This window comes from Cibotium barometz, chromosome 36 (genome assembly GCF_041138505.1).
Source record: "Cibotium barometz isolate CiBa-2024 chromosome 36, ASM4113850v1, whole genome shotgun sequence".
Classification (NCBI taxonomy): Eukaryota; Viridiplantae; Streptophyta; class Polypodiopsida; order Cyatheales; family Cibotiaceae; genus Cibotium; species Cibotium barometz.
This window is the reverse complement of record NC_141081.1, coordinates 16910470-16921105: the sequence shown is the minus strand read 5'-3', so window position 1 is coordinate 16921105 and position 10636 is coordinate 16910470.

Sequence of the window (10636 nt, the reverse complement as noted above, 5' to 3'; positions counted from 1 at the left end):
GATTCTACTTGGATGTTGTTTTGGGGTTGTGTGTAGGAAATTATAGCACATGAAGAGCTCATGAATGGGTATAAATGAAGCTTAGAAGACATGCTTAAGGGACTTGGAAGTGAAGAGATAGACTGCTACTTTGGTACTCTACTACATGGGATGGTTGCCTTGGTCATGGGCATATGGCTATGGTGGTTGGAAGGCTACAGTGATGGACATACCCTAGTAAACCTGTAAATTTGACTACACACTTCGATGATGCACATAAGAAAATAATAAAATTGAAGAGCAAAGCTTATCGTAAAGGTCATCGTCGCCAGAAAGATGCAATGTGAATGCAAACTCAGACTCATCATCACTAGGCAGATGAGCATAATATTGATCACCAACAGAAGACACTATGAACTACATGCGTTCTATTTAAGTGTTCCCTCGCTTTCTTTTTGTCCATTTTTTCAAAGTTTAATGCCAAACCCATTGTGGAGGAAAATCAATATAATGTATTGTTTGCTTCAAAGTGTTGTTCATTCTAGGTAAGCCATTCTGTGAGAGAAGTCTTTCCCACATTTTGCCTCTCAACAACGTCAATCATATTATCATAGTCTCGAAAGAGAACATTCTGACCTCCAAGTAAGTGCAAATGTAAGCACTGCACATTTAGCTTCTCGTTATGTAACTCATATTCACAGCAAGCCTCTGATGCAGAGACATACCATGCATCCAAGTACCTTTGTATTTCATCACAATGACTACCTAACCAATGACATTATCATTGTGTTGTATAGTTTGAAATCTTATGGTTGCTCTATGTCCCTTATATATGTGCTTATTATAAAGATACTTAATTCTTGATATTGTAGAGTAAATTTTTACATTTATATGTGCATTATATATCACTGATAGAAAAGGGTTATATGGTATAACGCATCTATTATCAAGATTATAGTTCTTCACTCTTACAGTTCTTCCATCATTTGCGATGCATATACACGGGATAACCACTCTTATCCGCGGAATTATCTTGTGTAAAACTACGTGGATATTTTCTTAAGCATTTCTCTTTATCCATACAAATAACATTTGGATTAGATCCTTTGCAAGGCCCATGCATATTGTAATGTACTATAACTTCATACAAAACAAGGAACATCTGCTTATTAAGCAATCTAGCATAGTCTTGGGTGGTCTTAGGTTTATAGTGACTATCTAATATCAATGTGTGTGAATGTGGAAATCCTCTTTTTTCAAACTCTATGATAGATACATATACAACCTTGCCATGCTTTTGGTAGAATAATCATGTTGTCAAATCTTGTTGATTAGTTACACTCTAACCTATAAGGAAATAAAGCATCCAACATCACTTTGCCACTTGGGATTGTAAATAAAAGTAATAAAAAATCTAGCTCACCCTTGGAGAACGGACAATTGCCATTGCATCTTGATATAGTTTGTACATTTATGGGCCCACTAATAAAATTGGATGGTAATACTATTATGCATCCAATTTGTTAAAACCCTAAAGATCTCTCTAGCTAATCACTATGCATAAACATGCATAAACCAGGCATATACTCATCCACCCAACCACCCCCGAGCCCAAGGGTGCACACATAAATACAATGAAGTATCACATACCTTACCTTGGTGTCCCATACCACAAAGAGATATGACTTCACTCCAGCAGCACATAGCTCTAGCATGAAATGACAAGAGAGTAGATACAATGCTCTACACAAGAGAATATCCCTTGAGAGTGACCCATGCCCCTATTATATAGGAGGGTCTTCAAGTGACTCTTGACTCTCCATTTCCATGTGTGACCCTTGGTTGCCTGACCCTAACCTCAACCCAAGGTTAGACCTAACCCTTTCCCCACTAGAGCATGTTCCCATGCTCACATGCCTAGGGTGGGTTAGCCCCCTAGTATATGCACATATAAGTACACATAACATACTTCCCCTCTCTCAAAACATTGCACTCTTGCAATAATGAAAAGAAGGAAAACTACACTGAATGTTCTCAACTCACTCCTAAGTCAAATCCTCAATTTCCATGTCTTTTCACTTAATTTTAAACTCAGGAATTAAGTGACTATGAAGTTTCCTTTCCCTGAATTCAAGTACCTTTTCAGGTTCATGTGGAACATAAGACAAATCTTTGACTTCAATGAGGAGTAACTGTGTTATCCTCACCTCCCAGCTTCTCTTTCAATCTAGTGCATGAAAGATTGGATAAACTCTGACATGTGGAGGCAGTTTTAGCTCACACGGAACCGTGCCAATCTGACGTATAACTCGGAATAGACCACAATATCTAGGAGATAATTTTGAGCACTTTCATGTTGTCAAAGTTTGAGAATCTTTAGGAACTTTCAAATAAACCAATGCTCTTAGCTCAAAAGATTGAGGTAAGCGTCTCCTATCAGCATAAAACTGTGCTCTATCTTGAGCACTCTTGATAGGATTTTGAGCTTGGGTCAGCATTTCCTGCATATCACGCAAGAAATCCCTTGATGCATCAAGCCCAATGTCCTTAAGACCGACATCAACAGTTGCCCTGGGTTGATACCCATACATAAGCATGAGTGGACTATAACCAGTAGCCGTATGCTTAGAACTATTATAGGCAAATTCCATCATTGCAAGATATTTTTCCCAACTCGATGGTTTTCTAGACATATGCATAAGTATATCCTCTACAATCTGATTCACACGCTCTGTTTACCCATTACACTGCGGGTGATAAGAGGAACTCATACTCAAAGTAGTTTCCAATTTCTTGAAAACTTCTTGCCAAAAATGAGCCGTGGGCTTAGAGTCTCGATTGCTCATCACAATATTAGAAGGTAGACCATATAGTCTAAAAAGTTGCTCGATAAATTGGTAAGCCAATTTCAACGCTTTAACTGTTGTCTTTATGGGTAAAACCCAGCCATCTTTGTCAATCTATCCATGGCTACTCAAATGGCATCGTGACTCCTGATGGTACATGGAAGTCCCATAATGAAATCCATGGAAATACTTTTCCACTTTCGAGACGAAATATCCAAAGGATGTAATAACCCAACAGATTTAAGGCGCTCTGCCTTATTAATCTGCCATTGATGACACTTGACCACATAATTCTGAACAAAATCTTTCTTTTTTGGCCAATAAAAAGTCATTCTAACCAAAGCCAAGGTATGGTGTATGCTCGGATGTCCTACCGATGGTGCACAATGGCACTCAAATAGGATCCTCAGTTTAATTTCCGGCACATCTGGAATGCAAACCTTATCATTTTGGAATAAAAGACCATTCGAATAAAAAATTGGTTGGCTTTTCCTTCATTCACCAAGTTTTGATCTACCTCAGAGTTGGATCTTGATTTTGCCAAATTCGAATATTTTCAAAGAAAATGTCTAAACTGTATTTTTTCCTCAGTGAATCATACAAGCTAGAAGTAATTTCCGTAAAGCTAAGTTTATTAACTTCACCAATTTGACTCCGCACATCAGCAATGCTATTCAAGCTAACTTTTATATATTTAATCATGAAATCAAAGTCCTACATTAATTCAACCCATCTAGCCTTTCTACCTTTCAAGTCCAGTTGATCACACAAATGAACTACAAAGACTGATGATCTATGAAGACCATAAACTGAGACCCGTAGAGTCTACATGCCTTTAAAGCATAAATGATTGCATACAAATCTTTCTCCTGAACTGGGTACCTAGTCTATGCATCGTTGAGTTTCTTACTCTCGAAGGCCACAAGCTTCCCATATCCTGGAACAAAGCTGCGCCTATCGCAAATTCACTAGTATCAGTCTTAACAATGTAAGGCCTACTAAAATCTAGTAAGGCTAACACAGGAGTATCTCGAACTTTATATTTTAAAGTATCTCGAACTTTATATTTTAAAGTATCAAAAGTTTTTTGTAGGTTCTCATACTCAATCAGAGAATTAGACTTCTTATTTTTACCCTTAAGAAGGTTGGTAAAAGGCACTATCAACTTCGAATAATCCTTAACAAATTTTCTAAGAAATACCACGAAACTTAAGAAATATCTTAACTGTTTGACCGTACCATTCCAAAACCCTTTGGATCCAAACCAAATCTATACTTAAGCCATCTCGAGAGATCTTATGACCTAAATATAATAATTCCTTCATGAAGAAATCACACTTAGATAATTTACAATACAGTTTCTCCTTCTTGAACCTTCCTAGAATCTCTTTAAGATGATCCTAATGCTCAACCAAAGTTTTACTGTACATCAAAATATCATCTAAGAAAACCATTACGTATTTTCCTAACAGATCCCGAAATATATCATTCAGCATCTTTTGGAAAGTTGCTGGTACATTAGTGAGACCAAAGGGTAACACTAAAAATTCATAATGGCCATAATGTGTCCTAAAAGCAATATTAGGAACATCTTCCTCTCTGCAATACGGATCTGATGATAACTAGTTTGCAAATCAAGTTTTGTGAAATACTTAGCTCCTTGCAACCTATCAATAAGATCGTTTGATCTAGGCAATGGGTATTTATTCTTAATTATAACCTTGTTTAAGACGTTTGTAATCAATACACATCTGCTAAGTACCTTGATCTTTTTTCTTAATTAGGAGAACTGGTGCACCCCAAGGAGACTTAGTCTGATTTGACCCATCCTCAAGTATTCAGCTGGTTGCTTTACTACCTCGTCTTTCTCAGTTTGGCTAAGCCGATATATATGGAAGAATAATAACAAGTTTTGCATCTGACACTAGCTCAATTTTACGGTCCACCTCTCATTAAGGAGGTAATTCGTGAGGTAACTCATCAGGAAATACATCCTGAAATTCTCTCTTAATGAAATTTAACACTTTAATTTCCCAAACATCCAAAGAAACAGTGTTTACATCAAAATGAACACATGAAGACACTGGATCCATAACCAATTGGAAAAGTTCATAGTTAAAAAGATTTTCCATTAACTCAAGCTCATTAATAAAAGTTTTGCTTGGATACAACAATGTTTCCCTTTCCATTGTTATGGAAATACATCAAATGTTTGACCCAATCAACAAAAAAATTCTTATTTTTCGATGAAACCATTCCATCCCTAAAATGATGTCTACACGACCAAAGCTAATGACATGAAAATAAAGTTTATCTGAGTACAACTGGATAACGGTAGTTTTAACACCTTCTTGTCCCAGAATTGGACTTGTCCTCTAGCCATCCTGACCTTGTACATGTGATCATTCTGGTTTCCAACTTCATCCTCTATACCACAATGTTGTCAATAAAATTGTGAGTGCTACTAGGATTAAACAAAATATGAACCTGATGTCCATTTATTTATCCATAAATACAAAATAATTCGTTTGGACCAAAAACTTCTTTACTGAAAGTACAATCTAAATATTGGCTTCCTTCAAGATGCGTGATATTGACTTCAGAAAATTTACCTTGAAGTTCTATAATGTGTACAGATTTCTTTGGTATAAACGTCGGCGCCGAAGGTGCTGTAGCTCCATTCAAAGGACATAATTTCTTCGGGTGTCCCTTTTCCTTGCATTTGAAACATGTGATATTATCCTTGCTCACAAATTTCTTCTTCTTGCTGGCGTTGTTAGAATTTTTTGGTTTTGGTGTGAAAACCAACTTTCTTTTTTGTCCACTATTTGAAAAAGTGAACGTGGATTTCTTTTCATTAGATGATGGTTTTGAAGTGTTGGCGTCGACCATAGTCTTATAAAAAACCTAAGCTGCCTGAATAGCATCCTCAGCCGTTTTGACCTTGCATTTTTTTACCTCGTACTGATAATCATGAGGTAGACCATTGATGAAAATCCCACACAAGGTATGATCATCAGACTTAGCTTTGGTAGCCAATTGTCTAAACTTCTATACATAATTATCAAAGTATTGATTTTCCATGATATTTTTAACAGGCTTGGTAATTATTTTGAATTCATCCTCTGGTTGGATAAACTCTTTTTTGAAAGCTTCCTTTAAAACTTTGCCAAGTTGTAGGAATGGAATCCTCTTTGAGAACCTTCCACCAAGTTAATGCCTTTCCTTTCAATAACCCCTGTGCCATCTGCAGCTTTTGCACATCGGTGAATGGATGAAAGGCAAAGTGTGTAGTCCACTTATTGAGCCAGGCATCTACACATTCATGAGTCTTCTCCTTTTTCTCACCACCATACACCTTTGGTGCAAACAACGGAGCAGCTGCTTTTGTAATCTTCTTTGAGAACCTTCCACCAAGTTAATGACTTTTCTTTCAATAGCCCCCTACGCGATCTGCAGCTTTTGCACATCAGTGAATGGATGAAAGGCAAAGTATGTAGTCCACCTATTGAGCTAGGTATCTACACATTCCTGAGTCTTCTCCTTTTTCTCACCACCATACACCTTTGGTGCAAACAACGGAGCAATTGCTTTTGTAAAAGAGCTTTTTGTAAAGTCAAGATCTGCATCTTCAATGACTCCATCTCATCATGGCATTTGATAATAGTTACCTCTAGCAACTGCTTTTGTAAAAGAGCTTTTTGTAAAGTCAAGATCTGCATCTTCAATGACTCCATCTCATCATGGCATTTGATAATAGTTGCCTCTAGACACTCTGTCACTTCCAAAAATTCACTCTTTCCAACAACCTCCTCTTCTTCAACTTGGAATTTAAGATCTTCCCTACTTGAGTTGGGATGATCACTCATCTCATCGACATTATCATTGCCTCAGAAGTCAATATGAGCCATGGTAATAAATTTCTTCAAAAATCACGATTCACTCAAACCAACTTCACTTGCCCACCCTTGACCAAAATGATCTAGCAAATTAATTCGCTAGAACTGACTGCACATAAGAAAAAATGGTTTAATTAGCATTTGGTGGCTAAAAAACAGTAAAAAATCATAAAAATACCATCTAGAATTAATCCAAACAGAAATAACTACAAATACGAGGCACACTCGCATTAATTTTATGCAAATAACTCGCATCTATCTAATGTCAGTACATCAAAAATGTACTTCAACACTAAATAACCCTTGAAAATATTAAATTCTTGAGAAAAAAAAATTATTATGATTTTTTTCTATTTTTCTAGGGCCATAAAAGTCACTAATTTCAAAATCCACAAAATTCTATCTTATGGCACTCCAAATCTAAAAATTTTCCAAAAATAATTAGCAATCAAATTTACCAAATTACAATTGATAATTCAAAAAATACCGATTTTTAGGATTTCTAAAATAATTTCTAAAATTTTTCTAAGTTTGGTAATTAAAAAAAATTACCCCGACAATCCCATCGATCACTAAATTTTTCAATTCCACCCAACAGTTCTCAAATCCGATCAAAATTTCCAATTTTAATGGAATTACTAATTTTTTGAGCAAAAAATATATTTTTTAAGGAATTCGAACAGTCATGGGTGCCGGAATGGACACACCACATGCCAATCGACAAACCCGGATATTCCAAAAATTGGAAATAATCTGTGTCTAATTTTCCACAAATTTTTAAATTTTTTAAAGAATTTTTATTGTACGCCGAATGCATTAGAATACAAATAGTCAAAAAATTTTGGAACCCGAATGGTCCCAGAATGTGGACAGCGAAGGGTTGCGGAAAATGAAAAGACCCAGAATATGGAAGGTCAAGAGAAATCCTAGATCCTGAAAGATCAAGAGCTCAAGGAAATTTAAAAAAAAATCTTGGAAAATAAATTCTTTTCCTCTCATTTTTTTAAAGCTTTAATGAAAAGCTTTATTAAAGATTTTTTTTAAATGAATGAATTGTGGGGGGGCGCTATGCGCTGGCTACCACAAAAATTATCCCCCCCTCCCCCTATGGGTCGTGCGTGATGATTTGATGAAGGAGAGGAGGAGGCATAATATACCTACCCCTTCTCTTTCCCAATCTCCTTTTCATTCTTTTCTCTCATCTTCTCTTCTCTTCCATTCTGATTAACTGAAAGCTTAATGCATAATTTTGATTATACACTAATCATAATTAATCTTTAATTATGATTAGCATTAATCAAATCTTCCCACCTAGGAGGTGTTCACACATGGGAGAGAGAAAATGAAGGAAAATTCAGATTTGAGAGAGAGAAATTATGCCGTGCACACGGGAGAGAATTTGATGTATCAACATGTTGCCCCTACTAATTTTCAACAAAAAATCAACAAAAATTTGATACCGCAAACATGCATTAAAATGTCTTTTTTACCATAAAAATGCTCTTTAAAATTCCTAAAATTTTGTAGAAATTTAGGGAATCCTTTCTACCAAAAAATACCTATAATAGCACGTGTAGTATTTTGGTAAAAAAATCCATAAAATGCTTATTTTAACCATAAAAATAGAGAAAAATAGCATTTCCACTCACAAAATTTCCTCGCAACGTCGATACGTCCATCCAAGTCGAGAAGCACCGTGTTCCAACCACCATATTGATGTTCCCAACACATAGGCCACCAAAACAAACCAAAAAATAACATTTTTTGCTTAGTAAATGTTAAAATTTACTTAAAAATGTTAAAAATTTAGAATAATAAGAGAAAATTAAGAGGAGAAAAAACATCAAAAATTAACTAGAGACCACTCTGTTACCACAATAAAACCCTACAGATATCTCTAGCTAATTATTATGCATAAAAATGCATAAACCAGGCATATACTCATCCACCCAACCACACTGAGCCCAAGGGTACACACATAAATACAATGAAGTACCACATACCTTACCTTGGTGTCCCATACCACCAAGAGATATGACTTCACTCCAGCAGCACATAGCTCTAGCATGAAATGACAAGAGAGTAGATACAATGCTCGATACAAGAGAACATCCCTTGAGAGGGCCCCATGCCCCTATTATATAGGAGGGTCCTCAAGTGACTCTTGACTCTCCATTTCCATGTGTGACTCTTGGTTGCCTGACCCTAACCTCAACCCAAGGTTAGACCTAACCCTTGCCCCATTAGAGCATGTTCCCATGCTCCCATGCTCACAGGCCTAGGATGGGTTAGCCTCCTAGTATATGCACATATAATGTGCACATAACACAATTAAGCTAGCTACAATATCATTTACTGTCCTCTTGTGCATTAAACCATGTCTGCTAAACCACTATAAACTTCATAACACAAAGTGCTTTGATTATTATAGATCCATGATAAGTGTGGCTCCTCAACGCAACAATCATCCCCCACCATGAAACAAGCATCCATAATGAACTGTTTGCAACAATCGTCCACCACCATGCAGCAAAGCATGCATTTGTATCCATACGAACTTGTAACCGATAAGCATAATATTGTCTTTGAATCACACATTGACTATTTTTTAGTGGATTGATAGGCACATCTAGAGGCACGTCATCATAAGGAATTTTCAAATGCCATCCATCCTCCCCTCTCATGGAAATAGAAGCACATTAAAAAAAAGGCATGTAAGACATATGAAAATTTCTTGCAAGTCCCTTCTCAAGTATATAACCAAACATCACAACAACAATGACCAATAGTAGGAGTGTCATGTTGTCCAGGAATGATTCCAGCAACCTCGGTAGTAGCTATTGGTATCAAGTATTGCCTTTATGTAGACCTAGGTACCTTCAATATTGTCATTTTTATTTCTAAACGTAGACTTTCTCTCAGCATTCTCCCCAAAAATTGAAATACTTTGTGCATATGGATTAAACATATGCATCATGAGTTGAAGTGGTTCGAAAGTTTTGAATTCTAGACCATCCATAAGACCCAATTGATTTTGCAATTCATGCTCTATATCAAATACATACAATTGTGCAAATTGTGGGGTATGATTACACATACCATCAAGAACAAGGAACTAATAAGGTGATAAACAGTGCCATGCACCCTAAAATTGTACACACCACTGTTCCAAGACATAGCTTCATCGATCCTTATACTACCCAATGATGAAAAACATAACACACTATATTGTAAGCTCGACTAAAACTTCTTACTTACAGTGTCATCAACACATAACAAAGACCTTAATGGCTCAGGTGATTCGCTGAGTGAATTTAGAGACACACGTCCCCACCTCTACAACAATATTTTCCAACAAATTCCCTTCTACCCTTCTTCTTTTCACACTACCGCAATTGTGCTCTATAAAATCCAAACTCACATGTGAAGCCTCCTAATGAGTGTATTGTGGTGCTTGAATATACTAAAGCCCACACGGTAGCATGTATATGTCATAGAGAATCATTTGTGCACATTAAAGCTAAGCTTAGGGAAAATAGAGAAATCACCAAACAAGAAAGCTTTTATGCCGTCAAAGTAGAAATCAAATACAAATCCATGATGCCTAATTGGTTTAGCCTCTCATGGAAATAGCCTTTCGTAAGCCAAAGGCTCCAAGGTAGTCAGATACAAATCCATGATGCCTAAGTGGTTTAGCCTCTCACTAGGAGGATGGAAATAGCCTTCCAGAAGCCAAATGTGTGTAAGACAAAGGCTCCAAGATAGTCTAAAAGTAACATATCCAAATGATAGTAATGGTGGCCCATGAGTCCCCTTTTATACTTAAGTCCATGACCATAGTCCCTAGACCTAACTAATAAAGTTGCTACTTCATTACAAACCATTCCTTCCCAAAGATGTTGTCCTTAAAAT